Source organism: Bos mutus, chromosome 2 (genome assembly GCF_027580195.1).
Source record: "Bos mutus isolate GX-2022 chromosome 2, NWIPB_WYAK_1.1, whole genome shotgun sequence".
Classification (NCBI taxonomy): Eukaryota; Metazoa; Chordata; class Mammalia; order Artiodactyla; family Bovidae; genus Bos; species Bos mutus.
This window is the reverse complement of record NC_091618.1, coordinates 20,938,202-20,961,654: the sequence shown is the minus strand read 5'-3', so window position 1 is coordinate 20,961,654 and position 23,453 is coordinate 20,938,202. Positions and strand designations below refer to the sequence as shown.

The following is a 23,453-nucleotide window of genomic DNA, read 5'->3' as shown; positions in this document are numbered from 1 at the left end:
TTCCAGGCAAGAGTACTGGAGTGGGGTGAATATATACAGTACCATGAGAAAAATGGATGGCTAGTGGGAAGCTGCTATACAGCACCCGGAGCTCAGCTTAGTGCTCTGTGATGACCTAGAGGGATGGGATGGTGGTGGAGTGGTGGGAGGAAGGCTTGAAAGGGAAGAGATACACACATACAAATAGCTGATTTACTCTGTTACACAGCAGAAAATAACACAATATTGCAAAGCAACTATACCCCAACTTAAAAAAGAAAGGCACATGAAAAGGTGCTCAACAGGTTCATTATTAGAGAAATGCAAATCAAAACTACAATGACGATCACTTCATACTTATCAGAATGGCCATCATCCGAAAAAAAAAAAAAATCTGCAAACAATAAAGGCTGGAGAGGGTGTGGAGAAAGGGTGGTGTCGGTGGGAAAGAGCCCGGATTTTATTCTCACTGTGGTTGGGCAGCTCCTTGAAGACATGATCCCCTGGCTTGTACTCGGCATTCTGTCTGCCATTGTGTTTGCCTCCTGGAGAAATGCTGCCCAGGATGTAAGACTGCAGATTGCTGTGAAAGGTAGAGATGAAGGGAAGGAAGGAGAATGGGAGGGGAGAAAGGAAAGAGAGCTGGAGGGAAGGAAGGAGGAGGGTCAGAGTACAGACATCCATACAGCCAACCATCCATACGTGCAATTTAATGCTTCTCTCCATTGTCAGGGGCTCCAGGAAACACCAAGGCCAGCGCTAGTGGGTGGGGAAATCTTCCATCCTCCTGTGAACATTTGGTGTCACCCTGGTCCCTTTCCTTGCGTGGTCCTAGATGGTGGTGGGGGCTCAGGAGCCTGGAGATCGGTGAGGAGCACCGCTCATCACTGCCCCTGATTCCCATTGCTGGCAGTTCTGTCTCTCAGGTCACAGATAACAACTGTCAGATGGTCTCCCTATGAAGCAATAAGCTTCCCCAAAACAAAGAGGCCAGCCAAGCTCCAGGAAAGCTGCAGTCTGGACAAAACACACCAGCCTGGAAAAAATTAAGAGTTCATGAGCAACTGAACAAAGGACCTCCGGGAAATGCAATGGGTTAAACACGAGCACACAGTGTTCCTGACGCCCTTGAACGCACAAGGAGAAAAATCATCACACATCCCTGGTAAAGGGAAAAAGAAACCACAAGAGAAACAAGTCAGTGTTGTCGCAGGAGAACTAAAAATAATGCCGTGAGAGGTTGGGCCAGCCCAGAAATGAAGGGAAAGAGATGATAGGCAGTAGGGGAAGATGAGAAATGAGTCAGGGCAAGGGGGCCAGAGCCTGGCCCTTTTGTCTTTTAGACAGCGCTCCCTTCACAGCCTCAGTGGCACGTTCTCCCTGGACCCCCTCCTCTGTAAGAACACTCTGGTTAGGAAGAATCTAGACTATTGATGAAGCAGACACAACAACCTCATGTTAAAGATATTTCTACATTAATTTGGGTCTTAAATCTAAAAAGACGTGAATTCAACCCCAGGGGCCAAATGGTGCAGGGCTATTTGCTAAGAGACAAACCTCTCTCCAAGAAGGCTTATGGATCAGAACAAAACAGCAGTTTTTGGATAAGCAAGAAGTATGAGAGTGGGAGACCAGGGGGCCATATCCAAATCCAACTTATAGGTGAGCACACGTGGAAGGGATGAGCGTTTCTAACCTCAGATCAGATCTTGAAGAAAGTAAAGCAATAATCAGAATTAAAGGCAGAACTAGTTCATATGTTTGACATTTGACATGTCCAGTTTCCTCATCGGTGCCACCTTTGTGCTCAGAAACTGCACGAGTGCATCTCCGAGAAGGGGTGCCATGGTTACAAAATTCCATATGGTTTCGTCATAACCTTCCTTGGACCACAGGCCTTTTCCACCAGAAATATAGACTCCAGATTTCCAACAAGGAAGACTTCTTGTGTCTAAGGCCTTTTAAACTTCACGGTCATAAGAAGGTAGACCCAACTGTTCTGGTATGAAGGAAGAGATTTTGTCCAAAAGTTGTAAAAATGTTTAGAATTTAAATTGTTCTGCAGGGTCTACAATGTGTGGGGTGCCAGGTATGGGTGAAGCACTGTATCAGGTGCTCTCTGCATGTGGTGAGAATGCCTTGAATCCTCTCCAAACCTCTGCAAAGTAAATGTCATCAGCCCTATGTTCCAAAAGGTAAAGCTATGGCTCCAAGTATTTGAGCAATTTTCAGACAGTCCCCCAGCTAGTAAATGGGATTTCCAGGGTGGCCTAGGACTGACTAATCCTAACACTACAGTGCTTTTCTGGAACAAAAACGCATCACTCCACAGCTACATAGAAAAATTAAATGGCACTGACAAAAAAGAAAAAAATTAAAGGACAGATTTCATCTGCACAGTCATCTTTGGTGAAAATCTTTGATAATTGATGATGTTTTCATTGGAGGCTGAACATTATAATGCAATACACACAGAGGATATAGTCATCTTACCTGAAATACCGTATCATAGTTTCCTAGAGAAGATACTTTGACTTTATAATCTCCAAAGAGAAATGGTCTTTGTAAATTTTTGGCTGGGGTTTTCCTCGTGTCATGAGGATCAACTCCATTGCCGGGACACCAAAGAGTAAAAATAGATTTCCCATTAGTAGCAACAAGTAGGAGTTGTTTGTCAGCCAGAAGGAAATTCATTCTTTTCCTGCTTTAGCTCTTTTTCTGCCAGCAATTAATCAGAGGGTGAGTCAGAGCCAATTTCATGTACTGGTAGAATAGGTTGTTGTTGCTGTTCAGTCACTCAGTTGTGTCTGACTCTTTATGACCTAATGGACTGTAGCACAACAGGTTTCCCTGTCCTTCACTATCTTCTAGAGTTTGCTCAAACTCATGTCCATTGAGTCAGTGATGCCATCCAATCATCTCATCCTCTGTCATCCCCTTCTCCTCCTCCCTCCAATCTTTCCCAGGATCAGGGTCTTTTCCAAGGAGTCAATACTTCAGATCACGTGGCCAAAGTATTGGAGCTTTAGCCTCAGTATCAGCCCCTCCAATGAATATTCAGGGTTGATTTCCTTCAGGATTGACTGGTTTGATCTCCTTACAGTCCAAGGGACTTTCCAGCATCACAGTTCAAAAGCATCAATTCTTCAGCGCTCAGCCTTCTTTATGACCCAACTCTCACATCCATACATGACCACTGGAAAAACCATAACTTTGACCATACGGACCTTTGTCAGCAAAGTAATGTCTCTGCTTTTTAATGCACTATCTAGGTTTGTCATAGCTTTTCTTCTAAGGAGTAAGCACTAACATCACGCTTTCTGTCACCATCCACAGTGATAGAATAGGTGGTTATCTACAAAAGATGACCTCAGAGTTGTGAAGATAGGAGAGCTGATCCCAGGCAAGAATTGAGGGCAACAGCCCAGCAGGGACTCCATCCGCTAAAAACAAAAGAGAAAACATTGAGCTTTGATGACTATATCTAGAATTGAAATTGTTCATAAAATCTAGAAGTAAAGTTTATTGACTGCAAACATTCAAGTTTTAGGTCATTGTCACAGCAAAATTTTATTTTAATTTAATTTAAAAACAGAAAAAGGACCACCTTTCACCTGATTCCTTCTCAAGACTCATTGTACAGCACTAAATCTGCTCCAATAAAACTAAACAACCCCCTCACCCCCCGCTACTAAACCTCTCTTCAGATGGATTCCCAAAACTCCACTATTAGCAATTGGTTCTCATTTGCCAAAATGTTCTCTTCTTCCTGGGTTCAGTTCAGTTTAGTTGCTCAGTTGTGTCTAACTCTTCTTCCTGGGTAGCCGTTCTTTTTTGATCCAGATAGCCTGGAAGCTGATATATTAATTTCATTTCAGTTCAGTTCAGTTGCTCAGTCGTTTTCAACTCTTTGAGACCCCGGGGACTGCAACACACCAGGCTGCCCTGTCCATCACCAACTCCTGGAGCTTGCTCAAACTCATGTCCACTGAGTCAGTGATGCCATTCAACCATTTCATCCTCTGTCATCCCCTTCTCTTCCTGCCATCAATCTTGCCCAGCATGAGGGTCTTTTCTAATGACTCAATTATTCAGATCAGGTGGCCAAAGTATTGGAGTTTCAGCTTCAGTATCAGTCCTTCCAATGAATATTCAGGACTGATTGCCTTTAGGATGGACTGGTTGCCTTTAGGATGGACTGGTTGGACCTCCTTGCAGTCCAAGGGTCCAAGGGACTCTCAAGAGTCTTCTCCAACACCACAGTTCAAAAGCATCCATTCTTCGGCACTCAGCTTTCTTCATAATCCAACTCTCACTTCCATACATGACTACCAGAAAAACCATAGCTTTGACTAGACAGATATTTGTCGGCAAAGCAAAGTCATTGCTTTTTAATATCCTGTCTAGGTTGGTCATAGCTTTTCTTCCAAGGAACAAGAGTCTTTTAATTTCATGGTTACAGTCCCCATCTGCAGTGATTTTGGAGCCCCCAAAAAGAAAGTCTGTCACTGTTTCCATTGTTTCTCCATCTATTTGTCATGAAGTGATGGGACCGGATGTCACGATCTTAGTTTTCTAAATGAGAAAACTTAAAATGAGTTTTAAGCCAACTTTTTCACTCTCCTTTTTCACTTTCATTGAGAGGCTCTTTAGTTCTGCCATAAGGGTGCTGTCATCTGCGTATCTAAGGTTATTGATATTTCTCCCAGCAATCTTGATTCCAGCTTATGCTTCATCCAGCCTGGCATTTCACACGATGTACTCTGCATATAAGTTAAATAAGCATGGAGAAGGAAATGGCAATCCACTCCAGTATTCTTGCCTAGAAAATCCTGTGGACATAGGAGCCTGGTGGGCTGCTGTCCAAAGAGTCGCACAGAGTCAGACATGACTGAAGCGACTTAGCATGCATGCATGCATTGGAGAAGGAAATGGCAACCCACTCCAGTATTCTTGCCTGGAGAATTTCAGGGATGGATGAGCCTGGTGGGCTGCCATCTATGGGATCACACAGAGTCAGACACAACTGAAGTGACTTAGCAGCAGCAGCAAGCAGGGTGACAAAATACAGCCTTGATGTACTCCTTTCCTGATTTGGAAACAGTCTGTTGTTCCATATCCAGTTCTAACTGTTGCTTCTTGAGCTGCATACAGATTTCTCAGAGGGCAGATAAGGTGGCCTGGTATTCCCATCTGTTTAAGAATTTTCCACAGTTTGTTGTGATCCACACAGTCAAAGGCTTTGGCATAGTCAATAAAGCAGAAGTAGATGTTTTTCTGGAACTCTCTTGCTTTTTCAATGATCTAACAGATGTTGGCAATATGATCTCTGGTTCCTCTGCCTTTTCTAAATCCAGCTTGAACATCTGGAAGTTCTCAGTTTATGTACTATTGAGGCCTGGCTTGGAAAATTTTGAGCATTACTTTGCTAGTGTGTGAGATGAGTGCAATTGTTCAGTAGTTTGAACTTTCTTTGGCATTGCCTTTCTTTGGGATTGGGATGAAAACTGACCTTTTCCAGTCCTGTGGCCATTGCTGTTTTCCAAATTTGCTGGTATAGTGAGTGCAGCACTTTCACAGCATCGTCTTTTAAGGTTTGAAATAGCTCAACTGGAATTCCATGGCTTCCACTAGCTTTGTTCATAGGTCCACTTGACTTCAAATTCTAGGATGTCTGGCTCTAGGAGAGTGATCACACCATCGTGGTTATTTGGGTCATGAAAATCTTTTTTGTATAGTTATGTGTATTCCAGGGAAAAAAGCCCAGTTTATCAGAAGTGTTTTTGTCGCTCCAGAAGGGCCTTGGGTTCCAAAAAATCATTTTGTGAAGGGAAAATACCCAACCTCAACCCATCTGTAGAGCTGACGGGAGAAAGTGGTGGGGACAAATTTCACTGATCTAATATTTTGCCATAGGCTAGCCCCTAAATTCTATTAAAATGTTCTGCTGCTGCTAAGTCGCTTCAGTCGTGTCCGACTGTGCGACCCCATAGACGGCAGCCCACCAGGCTCCCCCGGCCCTGGAATTCTGCAGGCAAGAACACTGGAGTGGGTTGCCATTTCCTTCTCCAATGCATGAAAGTGAAAAGTGAAAGGGAAGTCCCTCAGTCGTGTCCGACCCTCAGCGACCCCATGGACTCCAGCCTTCCGGGCTCCTCCATCCATGGGATTTTCCAGGCAAGAGTACTGGAGTGGGGTGCCATTGCACACCATAAAAATCATGAAATTTTCTGATTCTAAGAAGCCATCTATTTGTTTTGAATCTTTAATGACTATAGTAGAAGTCACAGACGCCATGCCCAGGAATAAAAAATGCACAGTCATACCCAGGAAAAACAGTACATTTGCTTTTTGAGTGTAGACAAATTTTTGGATCTCAGGTTAAGATCAGATAAACTTCATATTTTATAAACAATGAAGGAAAGAGCCAGAGAGGAGTGCTTTGCTCAAAGTCACTCAGTGGCAAAGCAAAGATGAGAGCTGAAGTGTTGCACAGTCACTAAAAGAAATACCCCCATCAGATTCTCATCTGTCAAACATTTCAGCAAACACAAATAGCAGGGTTACTCTATTCAGGAAGAAATTTGTTTAGCTCAGCCAATCTTATTTTCTTTTTCAACAGATGAAGTAAACCAGATTCAGAAATCTAATACATTTTTACCTATGGGGCATGAGACCCTGCTAACTGGAGTAGTTGGTATGTGGTAGTGATGAAAGTGGTATGTAAAATTAAAGGAACAATTTGAATTTAAACCAGAAACTCGCTGCTGATGTAAAAAACAATTTAGTCATTTTAGATGCATCATTAACTTTTCCTCCTAGAATTTTATGATGGGGTGGGGAAGGAAAGGGGGCTGTGGTGTGCATGTGTGTGTGTGTGTGTGTGTGTGTGTGTGTGTGTGTGTGTATAAGTGGTGTGATATGGTGCGTGTGCGTGTGAGACGTGCTGTGATGTGCTGTGGAGGGTGTGTGTGTGTTTTGGCTGCCATCTTCTGTGAAAAGCAAAAGTTAAGTTGTACTTAATTGAGCTTCAAGAGGTTAAAGAGAGACAGCTGAGGAGCACTTGCATCCCAACCTAACAAGAGCCCCCCAGAATCGTCAAGAAGAACATTAGACTTGGGAGGTGGGAGTGGGGGAAGGGCACATGTTGGGTCCAGCAATGGGAGTGTGAATGAAGAACTCTCCCCATGGCTACATTAGTAAACAAATAATAATAAGAATATGTGGAAGTAAAAAAATATATTTTAAAATAGATTTATTGTCCATATATTAGCAGCTGGAGAACAAATAAAGTAAGTCAACAGATCAAACCAGTCAATCCTAAAGGAAATCAACCCTGAATTTTCATTGGAAAAACTGATGCTGAAACAGAAACTCCAATACTTTGGCCACCTAATGCAAAGAGCTGACTCATTGGAAAAGACCCTGATGTTGGGCAAGATTGAGGGCAAGGAGAGAAGAGGGCAACAGAGGATGAGATGGTTTAGATGGCATCTTTAACTCAACGGACATGAGTTTGAGCAAACTCTTGGAGATAGTGAAGGACAGGGAAGCCTGGCGTGCTGTAGTCCATGGGGTCACAGAGTCAGACATGACTGAGCCACTGAACAGCAACAAAGTTTAAAAGAAAATGAAGCAAACAAAAAAAAAAAAGAGAGAGAGAGAATTTTCCACAAGGCATTTTCTGACAACCCTGTGCCAGAAATGTGTATCAGAATTTCAGTGAACATTTCTTTTTTCCAGGTTCCATGTCTTGCAGTTGTTGAAACGCTGGAGTTAAGATGGGAATGAGTGGGAAGGCCAGCGCTACACTTACCATCAAATGACCTTAGACAGGTTTCCTTCTAGATCTTAGTTTATTTTACTCTTCAAAGTGGGGTTATATGCAATATCTACAAACATTTGGGATGAAGGCATAGGAGCTGATCCACGAACAGTGACAGGCACGCAGCAAAATGCTTGAAAATGTAAGCCGTGGGTGTTCCTCCTTGGGTTTTCACTATATCTGATCCAGAAGGAGTTCTGAATTCATGGGCAGGGGACTGGGGCCCTTAGATCCCTGACTTTACCTAGGAACAAGGAGTTGTACCATTGATGTGTAAAGGATTTAACCCTTTCAGATTCTCTGATGCCTTCTAGTCTCTTTGAAAGCTGGTTACAGGAGCCTTTCCACCTGGCTGCTCTGATTCCCACACTCCAGCTTTCTGGTCCTTATAGCTGTCCCATTTCAACGCTGTCTCTGTCCCAAACTCCCCACCTCACTGACTCTCCGGGTCAACCTCAGCCACCCTCCAGGACAGGACTTCCCAGTGTGCACGCACTTCATACCCTGCAGACAGGGCCATGAGAGCAACTTAAAAGGTGCTAAAAGGGCGTTAAAGCCCTTTCAGGGTCTGTTTTAATCAATCTGGTACAGATACAATTTTAAAATAAAGTCATGTTAAATAGCAGTGGAACAGAAATTCAATTTTCTTACCCACAAAACAAGTGGTCCAGACACAGATCACTTTCAGAACAAATATGAGAGCACCACGGGAACAAGAACTGGGGCAGCTGACGCAGGAGACATGGGTTGATCCCTGGGCCCAAAAGATCCACTGGAGTAGGAAATGGTAACCCACTCCAATATTCTTACCTGTAAAAATTCCTTGGGCAGAGGAGCCTGGTAGGCTACAGTCCATCTGTGGAGTTGCAAAGAGTCGGACACGACTGAGCATACACTCTCTACGCTGCCACATCACAGCACATAATGCTTACAAGCTCACTCAGTCATGTTCGACTCTTTGGGACTCCATGCATGGACTGTAGCCCACCAGGCTCCTTTGTCCATGGAATTTTTCCAGGTAAGAATACTGGAATGGGCTGCTATTTCCTCTCCATAGCACATAATAGTTCCTCAACAATACCATGGATGTGATGAAGGAATAAACAGTGGGATTTTATAATTTTAAAATACCAAGGATTGCTTTCCAGCCTAATAACTTTTAACAATGGTTCCTTTTTTAATGCAATAATCTTCATCTCATAGGTTATTAGGTATTATCTTCCTGACCAGAATCCATGCTCTTGGCACTGTTTTCATTCTCAGCACTCCAGTTGATGACAAGTTGGGAAAAGAGACTGGGAAAGGATGCCTGTTTACTGTCTCTCCCATTGGTCGAAGTCCTGCTATTCTAGAGACTATACTCTATTTTAAACCTCCTTTAGAATCTCTTGAGGAAACCCTCTATTTCAAAGCGATAACATTTAATTGATGATTTGTGCTTTTTTTTTTTTTTTGGCTGTTGATCTAGAAAAACTGAGGCACCAAGGACAAAGTATCATTCTAAATTTACTCTAACTCAGCTCCATGTGCCTAACTGTAAAAGTATTTTAGTATTTGTAGGCAAAACTTGAAGAAGTCTGTTTAGCACTTCAATAATCAACCACACAGGTTGATCCCTGGGTTGAGAAGATCCACTGGAGTAGGAAATGGCAACCCACTCCAGTATTCTTACCTGGAAAATTTCCATGGACAGAGGAGCTTGGTGGGCTACAGTCTGTCCAACAGGACTGTAATTGTATCAGCAGATCCAAAAAGCTGCTTGAACAGGTCCAGGAGAATTTCAGAAGCTCAGGGAAAGGGTCTCTGTCTCATTCCAATTGTCTCTCTTAAATAAGGCTAGACAACCTTTTTTGATAAAGGACCAGATGGTAAGTGTGCTACCTGGGCGGCTCTTTGGTCCTTGTCACAGTTACTCCACTCTGCCATTGTGGTGCCGTAGGCAATATGTAAATGAATGAGCAGGCCTATATTTCAATAAAATTTTATTTACAGAAACAGGCTCCCGGGCTGTATGTGGCTCCTGGACTATAGCGGACGAACTATAGCTGATTGAATGATCACGGAGTGTTGTGATGTATGGTAAAACCAGCACATGGGCATTCACTAACTCCCTTTGTGTTTTATGGAATATTTTTTCTTTCTCATTATAAAAATCAGACATGATCAAAAAACCCAGAAAATTTAAAATTCATCCATAATGCCATTAAACATGCCACCACTTGTAATATTTTGAGATTTTTGTTTGGGATTTTATTTTATAGAATCAGGATAATGCTGTATTTATTGCATATTTACCTAGTTCTTGTATTTTTATGCTAAGTTTTACATTTCTGCTTTATAGATTGTGCTTTTTCAAGAGCCACGAGAAACTCCAGCAACATCATCATTTCTCTCACATTTACAGTTAGAGGCTATGGGACTTGAGATTTGGAGAAACTTATACAGAGAAGGGAGCAGAAAGGATACTGCCTCGTGACTGCCAATAGCACATTCCACCAAGGTCAGGCTGTAGAACAGCCCCAGAGAGAAGGTGTGTGTGTGTGTGTGTGTGTGTGTGCATGTTGGGGAAACAACTTGTCACAAATATAGCTTCCTGAGGCCCCTGTTAAAAATCCTTATGTTGTCAGGAGATTCTGTAGGTAGTATACAGTCCAAGTTTTGAGAAGCACTATGGGTTCATGGGATTCAGGACACACCACCCGCAAATACAGCCGTCTGGCCACTGAATATTTTAAGCTAAATGAGTCTGAGATAGCAGCAGCAGCAGGAAGGTCACTCTGACCTTCTCCTGCCCTTCTCCCCTGAAACAGGTCATAAAACCCTCATGTGAGAGGTGCCCTCCCTATACTCAGAGCAGAGGAGCATCCTTATTCCCAAAGACAAAGAGACATTAAAAAGAATGCAAACAGACAGGACTTGCTAAGTTTCCCCCAGTTTGGTACACTAGCCCCAGACTCCTTATCCTATTCCTCCATGAGGGTCTGCACTCATCAAATGCAGCACAAAAACACTCAGCTGTTTCTTCGGGTCCTTAGGAAGGCTCCCATGTCATGCAAAAATTCGTACATCTCAATTTATAGGTTTTTCTCTTGTCAGTTTGTCTTTAATTTTCAGTCCAAGTCAGGGACCTCCAGAGAGCCAAGGAAAACCTTTTCCTGCCCTACAGGGCATATGAGAGAGGGGATTCCTGTACTGAGGCAGCTTTGACCATTCTATCACTTCAAGTCAAGACCCTCTCCAGCTCAGATGACCCCACTTTTTCCTATCGCCAATCTTCGTCATTGATCTAAGCATCAGTCTCCCTACCAGAGAATGTAAGGAGGTCTGATTTAAAGGGTTTAAGGAGGCAATATGTAAAACCTGATGCCAAAACACACACACACACACACACACACACACACACACACACACACAGGCATCTGGATTTTTTGTGGCTTTCACATCTCACCTACTTTCCTGCTATGTTCCTAAAGTAAAATCATCTCTATTCTGCTGCTGGGGACTATGTAGGTAGCTGAAGTGCTAAAGAATCCACCCTCCAATGCAGGAGAGGCAGGAGATGGGGGTTCAATCTCTGGGTAGGGAAGATCCCCTGGAGAAGGAAATAGCAACCCACTCCAGTATTCTTGCCTGAGAAACCCCATGGACAAAGGAGCCTGGCGGGTTACAGTCCCTGGGGTCTCAAACAGTCCTTGCTGAAAAAGGGCAAACTTTTGTTTGCTTATTTTTGGCCATTCCACACAGCTTTCAGGATCTTAGTTCCCCACCAGCGATCAAACCCTGTGCTCCCTGCAGTGGGAGTGTAGAGTCTTAACCACTGGACCCCCAGGGAGGTTCCAGGGGTGAACTTCTTAAGCAAACCAGTATGGAATCAGAAAAAGATTTTTCACACTAGACACAAAGATAAGGAATTGAAATAAATGTAATAAGGGTCTATTACTTTGTAGGGTGAAAGTTATAAGTTGGAGAGAGTTCTTCTTTCTGGCTCCTGTGAAATCATATTTGCTCAGTACATTAATAATACCAAGGCAGGTGGAATGATAGTGTTTTTAATGTACAGAATTCATTTTTTTTTAAGTAATTGGAAACCAGAAACTTGCAGTGGTGAAGATGGGAATACAAACTTTGCCATCGCTCAGTCCATGGTTGAGAGGCTGGCCATCCCATAATATCCCTGGACCACATCACGCACTTTCTCTCTTCTGCTTGCCTTTCTGGGAGATAAGGATCAAGATAGTATATACCTCTGGTTGATAAAAGGATAAAATGAGATAACTGTTGTACATCCTGGCAACTATGAATACAGAATAAATGCTGCTATTGTTTATAATAGAATCAGTGAGGTAATTACAGATTATCCTTGCCTGTTCATTCTCACAGGCATCTTATTGACAACATCTTACTTGCTATAGTCCGGCATATGTGTAAAGGTAATAAGACAATTTTTGCTATAAATTGGACCATTAATTCACTCCAACTAGACTTCCCTCAAATTAATACTAATTAGCGATGTTTACTTGTAACTTCAGTAGAAGTTAGAGTGATGTTTGCTTTACAATACCACTGGGAGGGGAAAAAATCATGTTTTTTAAAAGAATAAATGGAGGAAGCCAATATAAAGTGAAGAGAAAATAATGACTTCAAGCATTTATTCAGTCACGTTGTGTGCGACTTCTGAGCAATAAAGATATCATTTACACTGCATGCCAGGCAGAACGAAGAGTCTCTGTCCTGGTGTACCAAGTAAGGATAGGAAAGACAGAAGTATCAGTCTTTTTACTTTCAGTGGAGCAATATGCTCATTAACCAGAAATTAATTTAGAAAATTGTATCTCAAATCTGTTTCCAAAGTGTTCAATAATTTGGGTCTGCCCTAACAACATGAGACGCGTCCATCATCTGTTTGTTTAAGCAAGAAAGCTCAATTTGGGAGGACCTGGGGAGGTGGCTGTTTATATATTGGCCACATAGTTTATTATTTTCAAAAATCATTGATGTTCTACCCCTTCTTATAGTGAAACAATCCAAAGACTCCACTTGTACAGAAATCAGGATTTTTCAAACGTACCAACCACAAGGGTCACTTATTTAAATACACGTTCCCAGGCAGCTCCAGGGGATTGGCATTTTGATGACTCCAGTCATCAGATAAGCTTGAGCAATACTTCCCATACCCATTCTCAGCCCTGACCTGTACTGGAGTCTCCTAGAGAATATAAAAAGCAACTGAAGGTGCAAGGAACTGAGAGAGTAGCAGCGAAACATACACATTACCATGTGAAAAATGATAGCTAATGGGAAGTTGCCGTATAACACTGGGAGCTCAACCTGGTGCTCTGAGACAACCAAGAGGGGTGGGATGGTGGGGTGGGAGGGAGGTTCAAGAGGGAGGGGATATACGGCTGATGTATGTTGTGGATGGCAGACATCAGCACAACATTGAAAAGCAATTATCCTCCAATTTTAAATAAATTTAAAAAAAGGAAAGCAGTGATACCCAGCTCCACTCCAGACAAAGTACATCAGCCTCATTGGAGGTGGCCTGGTCATTTTTGTTTTCCAAAAGCTACCCAGATCTGCATCAGAAAAAGAGCTTTGTTGAAGATCAACAAATAATGCAAGAGACCCCAGTTCAATTCCTGGGTGGGGAAGATCTGCTGGAGAAGGGATAGGCAACCCACTCCAGTATTCTTGGGCTTCCCTGGTAGCTCAGACAGTGAAGAATCTGCCCACAATGCAAGAGACCTGGGTTTGATCCCTGGGTTGGGAAGATCCCCTGGAGGAGGGCATGGCAACCCACTCCAGCGCTCATGCCTGGAGAATCCCCGTGGACAGAGGAGTCTGGTGGGCTATAGTCCATGGGGTCTCAAAGAGTTGGATGCAACTCAGCACAGCAACAGAACACATATCTTTCTACTCCAGGAAGGATGGATTTTTGCTCCTCTCTCTCTTCCCATTACTTCACCACCACCAAAAGCAACTCCTAGTCTGTCTTTTCAGAGGTCTTTTTCTTTATCCTCTTGGCCATTGGAAGCCAGGTGAAGAGGGACAGGGTGAGGTAAATCTATCCATTCAAAAATCATTTATTAAAGCATTTAAACAGTGTACACTGCTCTTACCCAATCAAGTGGCCCAGAAAACTTTAATTGGCAGTTTGTTTCATGTCCCATAATTGAAAACATGAAGGATCACTAGCATTCACATCCGTGAATTCATTTAGACAGTTTTCTTTAATTAACGATGAAGACACTACAGTTCTAAGTACCAGACAGAATCAGGGGGGAAAGAAAAACTGAAAAATAAGCATAACACTCTAAAGAAAACTTGGAAAAAGTGAATCTAAATAAAAATATAGACCTGGCCTGGTACCCATTACATATACATCATACATATGGTATACACATATATACAGTAAATGTTTTGGTAGCAATACAGACCATGCATTGGTCCTTTTGAACACAGATGAAGTAGCACCAGAAGCAGCGCCACCATCTTAAGATGATAAACCTAACTGCACACACATCAAATGAAAAAATATAGATGGATTTAATTTGGCCCACCCTGTAGCCAAGAGGTGTAAAGAAAGAACTTTGTAAGAAAAATGGTTCCGGGAACTATATTCTTAAGCCAATAGCAAAATTCTAACAAGAAGGAAAAAAAAAAAGCACTAAAGATGTCCATACAGACACATTTTTCTGTTTACTGAATTTATCCTATCATGTGGCATCTTGATTAACACTGAGGAAATTAACAAAAAAAAACAGAGAGAGAGGTGAATAGCCGAAGTCTATAATACCAAGATCTCTTGGTATACACATCACAGATGCCATCAACAAACTAGGAAGACACCTCTCCAGCCATGCCTTTGTTTTTCTAATCATATGAGCTAATTCTAAGCTCTGGATTACTGATAAACTCATTAACACTAGGGTCAAACACCTCCAATATCATTCCATCTCCTCCCAGCATCTAATTTGATGCTCTGGTTACAAGTAGGCAAGAAACCCAATATGCTATCTGACCCATGCCTTGTCTGTCCACCCTTAGTAAACTGATTTCTAGAGCTGTGGAGGGACCCTCATGATCCTCTCTGGCTTAGCTTTAGAAATGACCAACGGCACCAAGTGCTTAACCTGTTGGTCTACTGATTACAAGGCTCTACTTGCCCTCCATGACTAAGCTTACAGAGTGAAAGTCTTTTCTCTTACTGTTGGCAAGGTCCTATGTCCTCATATCCCTAGAAGCCTATGCTTCTTCCTTTCAAATTTCTCAGCAACCTATACAAATGCAGCATTACCTCCAACGAACATATACGAGGTCCTAGGAACGCTAACTCTCCTGTCAAGTCATCGCAAAGGATCGAGTTTCTATCTGGCCTCCATCCATTCTCCTTCCCATGCCTTCCAGAGGGTCTCATCTTTCCCCAGTCAAGGTCTCAATGTGTGGAGTGTTTCTAGTTTCAGTGCCTCCCTGTGTGACAGACCAACCCACAGAGCTCTGCCAAAGCAGCTGAACACTGTATATTCATCTCATTTTTTGTGGCTCTGTCTTCAGTGGATGAGACCTTCCACCGCCCCCCGCCCCACTTTGAAACCACCTGTAGTAAATAAAAATCAGTTTTCAACTACATGGCATATTGCATTCAAGATGCAGGACTGAACAAAACAGGGCTTCAGCATTGTCAAATACTGTTTCTTACGGTTTAGTAAAACTGTTTAACACTTTAAAGATCTCAGATTTAAAAGACAGCTAGGAGGCAAGCATCAGGGAAAGAAAAGTTAAAAATCACTACTTTTGGTTAGATGATTTTTGGAAAATTCAGTTTTTGCAGTCAACGTCAGTTCGTCAAGAGAGTCCCTGACCTTTGAAAGTTAGCAAGAAATAGCCACAAATGTAACATCAGTACTGAATTGTCATTATTGACTCAGGTGGTTGATCATTAATGGATTCTCTTCAGTTTTAGCTGGTTCTAGAACTTTTTTGTCCCCCCAGGATAAAGATATCATCAAAGTCATGGAACATATTTGTTCTTTCTACAAAGGAGAATTTTAAAACTCTGCCTAAAGTCTCTAAGAAAGAACACTGTGAAAGGTTGGTCTCATGAAGAAAAAGCCACTAACTTATAGGTTAACCAGAGGCCACTAGAAGTCTCATTAATGTAAGCCCTTGGCTGGCTGACAAATACTTTGAAACGGATAAAAGCCAAGTCTCCCAAATAAGAACTGAATACAAGGACTTAGCAGCTGAAGGTCAACCCCTCAGGGAGACAGAGCATAAGTTTTTTCCTTAAATACCAGCAACTTCCAGTTTTAAACGGGTGAAGTTTGGTACTACCAGCAAACCCAGCTCAGAGACCACTAGAAACAGCTTAAATAGGAGTGTCTTACCTTTATACTACATGACTCAACAAAACAGATGAGAGGAACAGAAACCAAGAGATGTTTTTCCCGTCTGGTTCATTTCTTGTTCGCACCCAAAATATGTTAATAATCCCACATAAAGAGGTACCTTGGTAATACATATTCAAAGTTTAGGTTCCTTGAGAAATAACCACCTTTATAGGAAAGTGGGTGGGGCTGACTTTGTTCACTGATATCTGTCCTTGACTACTTATGTCCTCAAGGGAAGAGAGTGGGACAGCTTGCTTCCTTCCTACACAAGCGAGAGTATGAGTCACAATACTTGAAAAATAAGAGCTTGACTAAGAAAGTCTTTTTCATGAAAGGGTACAAAAACAAAACCGTTTCATATCAGATTTTAAAAATCAGTGGTGTTGTCTCCTAATAGGAAATGATGTCATTCAGCAAGTTCCTTGAAAACAATGGGTTCTTATGACTACAGACGTATTTATCTTAGAAATTGATGAGCATGCAAATGCTTAGAATCTGCAATGGTGAACACTGTACAAGAGTCTGTGAGGTACATGTCATCCGGCTGAATTAACAGTAACACGGGCCTCAGCAGGTGAAGGGGTCCACTGATCCCTACTCCCTTTTGAGTAGAGTGAGGGGTGGGGGGTGGGGGTCCCTGACCCGTTGATAAGCAGCCACTGCGATGGCCCCCAACCCTGGCCCCTTCCTGGCAACCCCTCCCCCAACCAGGGAGCTCAACCCTTCAGTGAAAGAAAATCTTGCTCCTCTCAACAGCAAGGCTGGGGATTCCTGATAGAGCATTCACACGGACTCCAGGGGAGCCTGATACTAGACTTAATTCACTGAACTTTTAGGAAGTTTCCTGATCAAAAGATTCAAAACTCTGTAGGCAATTTCTTTTAGTATGTTCATTGCCATTTCTCTTTCATGAGGAAAAATTCCAAGATGTGTGTACTTTCCAAACAAGAAAAGGATTAACATTTTCACTGCTGGCTAGATGTTTCCCTAGCAGGTCATTATGCTTTGATGTGCTCTCTGCACCCTGGGTTTTATTAACTAATCACACACAGGCCAGTAGCCACCAGGGCGAATGGACCAAATTACATTTGGTTAAATAATGTTACACTGGACGTTCTCAGAAAACATGAGATAAGAGTCTTAAGGAAAAGTGACAATGTAGCCCTGGTCATTGTAAAAGACACGTTCTGGAATTTTAATTTCTGGTTAGAAATGAAAGACAAGTACTCACTTGTCTTACATCTTTTTTGAGACAATGCAGGAAATGAAAGATCCTAACGTGTGCAACAGGAAAAAAAAATTTGGTGGCAATGGAACAGGAAGTGGGGGAAGGGGGAGAAGAAAAGATCAACAGTCTCTAGTTTATTATGAATAGAAAGAAATTTCCAGAATTTACAAACACCCACATTATTCATTCCAAAGAGAGCTTTTGATTCAAAGGGATCACCCATGTCTCCTCCTCTTTACAGTATATACAAAGGAAGACACTGATTGCCTTTTCTTGTAATTTTGCTTCCATTCAATTGCCAATTTTAAGCTGACACTTGAAAATACCCAGCAGAATATATCCTTCTTCAGTTTCATTAACATGGCCTATTGCCTTACAGAAAAAAAAAAAAAAAATACAAAATTAAGATCAATTCTTGTAAGGATCTCAGCTCAACATCAAGGCTATATTACAAGAGATAGTATCAGCAAATAGAACTATACAATTGAGAACCAAAATCTATGGCACTATGATTCTTATTATATTATTTTTCTGAATTACAATCTTAAAACAAGGATCGTACCCTATTCTACTCTTGTTAGCCTTGTTTTAAGCATTTGCTCCACTCTTTCCAATAGAACACTGTATACCTCAGTTCCACATCCCCCCCAAAAAAGATGTGCTGTAAGAAAAGTTACATTTTAATTAAAAAAATTACACATATAAATCAAAAACCTATGTTAAATATTTAATACTCTCTCCACCCAATGCAACAGTTCCATAGGAAATAATTTACAATGATGCTCTGTCGTACACGGTTTCAGCAGCAGATGAAATGTGTCTTGTAAATGCAATGAGCGTAAACTCATTCTCTTGTGGCACGGTGGCCCATCAGCTCATGTGGCCAGCTAAGTCCTTAAGGTTGAAGATGAAGTTTATGCAGACTCATTGTTCTGGTGTCACAGTGCTTTTTTCTTGGCACGATATAGAACGTGCAGTTCAGTCAACAAACTCCTGAGGATTGTGTAAAGTAAACAAACTGAAATGGGTGCATCGTACCATCTACTGAGGAGGAAGATGTGAGGTCCTGGTTGTGAATCATGAAATATTTAGAGTCTGGGTACCCATGAGTTAAAGGAGGATTTGCTGAGGTCATTTAGGTCTTCATTCTGAAAAGAAAAATGAAAGAATCCGTCATCATCAGCATCTCAAAACACACGTTCAATCACTTCTTTAGCGTTTTTCTTTAAAAAGGGACAGCGGGACAGCATGGGATAAACTGAAGTTACAGGCACAGGCAGTACTGAGTACTTCAGAAAAATAAACAAACTGTATTTAACTTCTTTTTTTCTTTTAAAATGCAAGAGTCTAAAGCAATCACAAAGTCACAATAGTCAATATTAAGTCAGCAAACCAATCGATGTGGTTTGGAGGTTTCAGAGGTTTAGCAACACAAAAACACAGAACACTTTGATGTTCTTATGATCAAAATAAAAACGTCCACTGAAGCTTTTGTGTAAAACAACTACAAAATATGGTAAGCAGGTTACCATCAGGCTATGTTTAATCTTCTTTTGATTAAAAGTCAAATGGAGATTTTAGAATTTGAAGTTGCAGGGTTTTCCCATTATAAAATCTGAAATTGGTTTTTAAGTTGACATTGGTTGATAGGAAAATTCTAGATGCAAAAGAATGTCTAAGCAAAAGAGACCTAGTTAATCATTAAATTTAAAAAGGGGGTTCTAATTTAGGTCTAACAGAGATAAGTTATTCTGGCAGAAACACAACATTTCTTCTACGCAGTTTAAAAGTCAGATCACAATGAGTGTTACCCATTCCCCTTAGGAGTAGACCCCTTCTCAAACTTATAAAGTCTCATTCACTCTCAATCTTAACATTAGATAGTCCTTCTGAGAGCCTTATTTTTCACGCATCCAAAAGGTATCTATAGAAACATCAATATTTATAGGATGTCCTGAGAAGGAGGAGGCACAGCAGAGCTAATCAATAAATACCTGTCAAATAAGTAAATGGTTGCATTAAGTACTACCGAGGCTACAATGGTGAATTCTGTTATAGGCTCTGCTTTCCAGAAATTTTAGCAAGGAAGGTAAGCTTCATTCACAAATAGAGAATGCAAAGTTGAAACAGGGTGAATTCCACAAAAGGTACAATAGGCAAAAAGCTGTTTATCAGTGGTCCCCAATCTTTTTGGCATCAGAGACCAGTTTCATGGAAAACAATTTTTTCCAGGGCTTCAGAGAAAGGATGGTTTTGAAGTGATTCTCATAAGGAGCATGCAACCTAGATCCCTTGCATGCACAGTTCACAGTAGGGTTCACACTCCTATGAGGATTTAATGCTGCCACTGATCTGATGGGAGGCAGAGCTCAGGCGGTAATGCCAGCAACGGGGAGCAGCTGTAAATACAGATTAAGCTTCCCTGTCTCACTCATCCATCAGTCACTGCCTGATGTGTGTTTCAGTTCCTAATGGCCTACAGACCAGTAACAGTCCATGGTCCAGGGATTAGGGACTCCTGCCCTGGATGTACAGAGGAGAGAAGAACATTTCTAGCTGGGAGCGTAAAGGAAGCACCTCACTGACACACTTGGCTTGGTTTGGAAGCCATGGAAGAGTCTGGAGGTGTGGAAATGGTGTTTCAGTGCTGGCACAGAGCAGGAACTCACTAAATATGAGTGGAAGGAATGAAAGGGACAAGGCACACTTCCCACGGAGGGCACAGGACAAAATAAGCCCAGGGGGGATGAGCACACAGCCCTGGTTAGGCCAAGTGAGGAAGGTAGTTTTGTCAGAACACAGGGTATCTGCAAAGGGGAAAGAGGAGAGACGTCTACAAACGCGGGTTGTGTAGGTGGTGAGGCACCATGAATGACAGACCAAGACATCTTTAAATAAGTGAAGGGACCACAAGGACGTGCTTTGTGATATGATCAGCACACAGCAGTAATGATCCATGTCCATGGCAAGGGCGGCAGCAGACCTGAAAGTCCACACAAGGTAAATGTTGACCAATACAAATTTTTTTTTTCCCCTCTGCCTCTCGCTCTCCTCTTTGCAGGAGAGTATGGCTGGGATCCACCAGCACTGATCGTCTACAAAACCGCTTTCAGGTAAGCTGAAATTTACCAGATAAGGATTCAAGTTTTACTAAGAGATTTCTGTTCATTTCACAGTATTAACTTCAGCCCTAAATAACAGATAAAGTCTATGTTTCTACTTACAAATAAAGACTTGACATGGAGACATCAAGGTAAAAACAAACAAACAAAAAACCACACTAGGCTTATCTCTTTTATTATCAAAGAGACAGGATTTACTTCATGTGGTTGCTACAAGTGAAACAATAACCTAGCCTTTCTAAAACCCCAGAGATCTTACTTACTTTCAAGTTTCTTCTGAACCTATATTGCAATCTATCAAAATGTTCCTACCAGGATATCTATGTACAGCTTAACACAGTTTCATACATCCTAAAATTAGGTAAGAAGGCCATGTTTTATTAAAAGGCTTGAGACAAACATGCTGCCAATTTAAAAAGTCAAGGGTATGCTTTTGATTTTACATCTGGCTCTTATCCAGAAGAGCTGAATGAACAGCTTAGCACAGGAACAGACTATAACCAGCGGTGTCATCACACGTGCCAACCTGCATGGATGCACAAGGGTGGAAATTGGGGCCCCTTTGAGGAGAGGAAAAGAAAAATATATAGTCCCTGGAGGCTGAAATCTATTGCTGTGGACCACACACACATACCCTTGCACCCTTGAAACCATCCTGGTAATTTTCCACAAGTAGTATGGTCAAAGGGCAGGAAATCAAAGGATATATCAATTCCATCATATACCGTCCCCTCCAAAAAATTTCGGCATACTACTTTTCAAAGCCTTCATCATAAATCCTGATCAACACAGGCCTCAGTCACTAATGCAACCTACCAGTGCCAGCTGGTCTAGGAATAAGTGAGAAAGCGGTAGGTAAGGCTGACATGGAGGGGACAAGAGCAGAAGCTATCGATAAGCAAGAGAGGAAAATTTAAAGGGACAGTCTGACGTTTGCCCAGTTTATTTTTGTGCAAGGGTGTGTGTGTGTCCGTACATAAAGTTTAGCTACTGAGTAAACAAGACAGATTTTTCACAAAGATCCTCAGTGAGGACTCTTGCGCACAGCCACCTCAGATCTGCATACTTATTCCAAGCATGCAGCATTGTTCAAAGCATTTTTGGAATGCCTTCTTCAAGTCCCCTTTCTTTCTTTCTTGCAACTGCCTTCTCAGCTTTGGGCATACCCTTTTGAATGGTCTCTATAGCAGCCAGTTTGGCCCTTGGAGGGCACATCTGATCTTTGGAGACAGGCAAAAAGCTTTGAGACCCAAATATGGTGAATAAAAGAGCTGATTAAGCTGGGTAATGGTTCCCAGTGAGGTATTATCTAAAGCCAAAGAACTCCAAAACTAAAGTTCCAAAAACATCACTGTAGAGTTTTGTTGGAAAGGAACTGTCCTAACTTTACAGACAGACCTTAGCAGATGCCTCATGGGACTTCAGTTTATCTGTCTATATGCCTACCTCTACTTGCAATCCATAAGGGCTGAGCTTGAATAAAGCAACCCACTTGAAGAAGGGCAACCATGCAAATTTATTTGCATGCCTGGCATGATATAGTGACTAAACGACAAAAATACACATCTATGAATGTATATTCATACATTTGTGCAACTTGGAAATATACCCATCCATTCTAAGCTCCCACAGTCATTAAATGCAATAAACATCTGTTGAGTGCCACAAATACAATGGTAAAGACTGTAATACATACTGAAAAAGAAGACATGGGTAATGTGTGTTTAATGCACTTTATATACACAATTTCAAGACTCCCAATCAACCACACAAGGCAAACATTGCTAGGATGTTTTACAAAAATTCATTTGTAGCACTCATAAACTGGAAACAAGAAAAAGCAAAACATATCCTTGGAGAAGAACTGTGTAAATATCAAATGGTGATGTTCCTGTGATCTATTCTCTCGAGTTACATCACTGGGGAATAACTTTTGAACCCAGAAATACGATGCACCTGGCACAAGATTTAGTAGCAGGAAATTACATTTTGACAAAAATTTCATCACCACATCAGCATCTATGGTCCGCATGTGTCTTCTCACAGGATAAAATCCGCCTAATCCCGTTGCCAGTAATGAAAAATGCAATTTTTAAAGCATTATCAAATAAGTCAACACTTGACTATGCTACTTGAGACCTATGGATTATTGCATTATTGTATCCAGTAGGAATTTACATCTCCTGGACTCGACCCACTTAAACTCTGCTGGCTAGAGCTGAAAAACAAATAAAGCTTCTGCTTCCTTTCACACTGTCTCAGCCTACTGATTAGTCTCCACTGGGTGAGCAGCTGAAACAGCATACAGTTATGATATAAGCACAAAAGAAGGATCTGCTCCTTTTCAGCAATACATTTTTAGTCAAACCCACTGTCTAAAAGTTTTTATCTTGTATTTAAACACCTTGAAACTTCCTGCCAACTTATTAAGTGCAACATAGTTGAAATACCTGGTTAGAACACCACTTTCTACTTTACTAAGAAAACAGAAGTAAAAATATTGTAAGTTGCTTGGCTGTTGTCATGCACTAAAATGTAGCCAGAAAGAAACTCTTCTTCATCCAACTATGGCTGGGAAAAAAAAAAAAAAGACTATAGTAATGACTTTTCTTCAATGGAGATCATTGTTTGAGATCTTACACTGTAGACTCAACTAGAAAAATTCATATAAATAAATTCCTCCACTTGAAGAAATGTGTCAAACAGCATATTTCTCTTTCGCTTAACATAAACAGCTGTGACTGAAAACAAAAAAACCTTCAGCATAATAAAGAAAATTTATAAGAGACAGTAAATGTAAGGAAGGAATAAACATAATTCATTATAATCATTATAATTCCTGTCACCTAAGGAAAACTACTATTTAGCTATGGTTCTGATTTTACTATTTACTTAAAAATTTTGAACTT

The 23,453-nt window shown here is 41.5% G+C and overlaps 1 protein-coding gene across 1 annotated transcript in view; it reads right to left on the bottom strand.

Moving 5' to 3' along the window:
• Positions 1–9,236: 9,236 nt before the first annotated feature.
• IRS1 (insulin receptor substrate 1) overlaps positions 9,237–23,453 on the bottom strand; it is a 72,496-nt gene continuing 58,279 nt past the window's right edge. The window contains exon 2 of the mRNA XM_070385789.1: positions 9,237–18,570. The gene's annotated coding sequence lies outside the window, so the exon portion shown is untranslated. The remainder of the gene's footprint in view (positions 18,571–23,453) is intronic.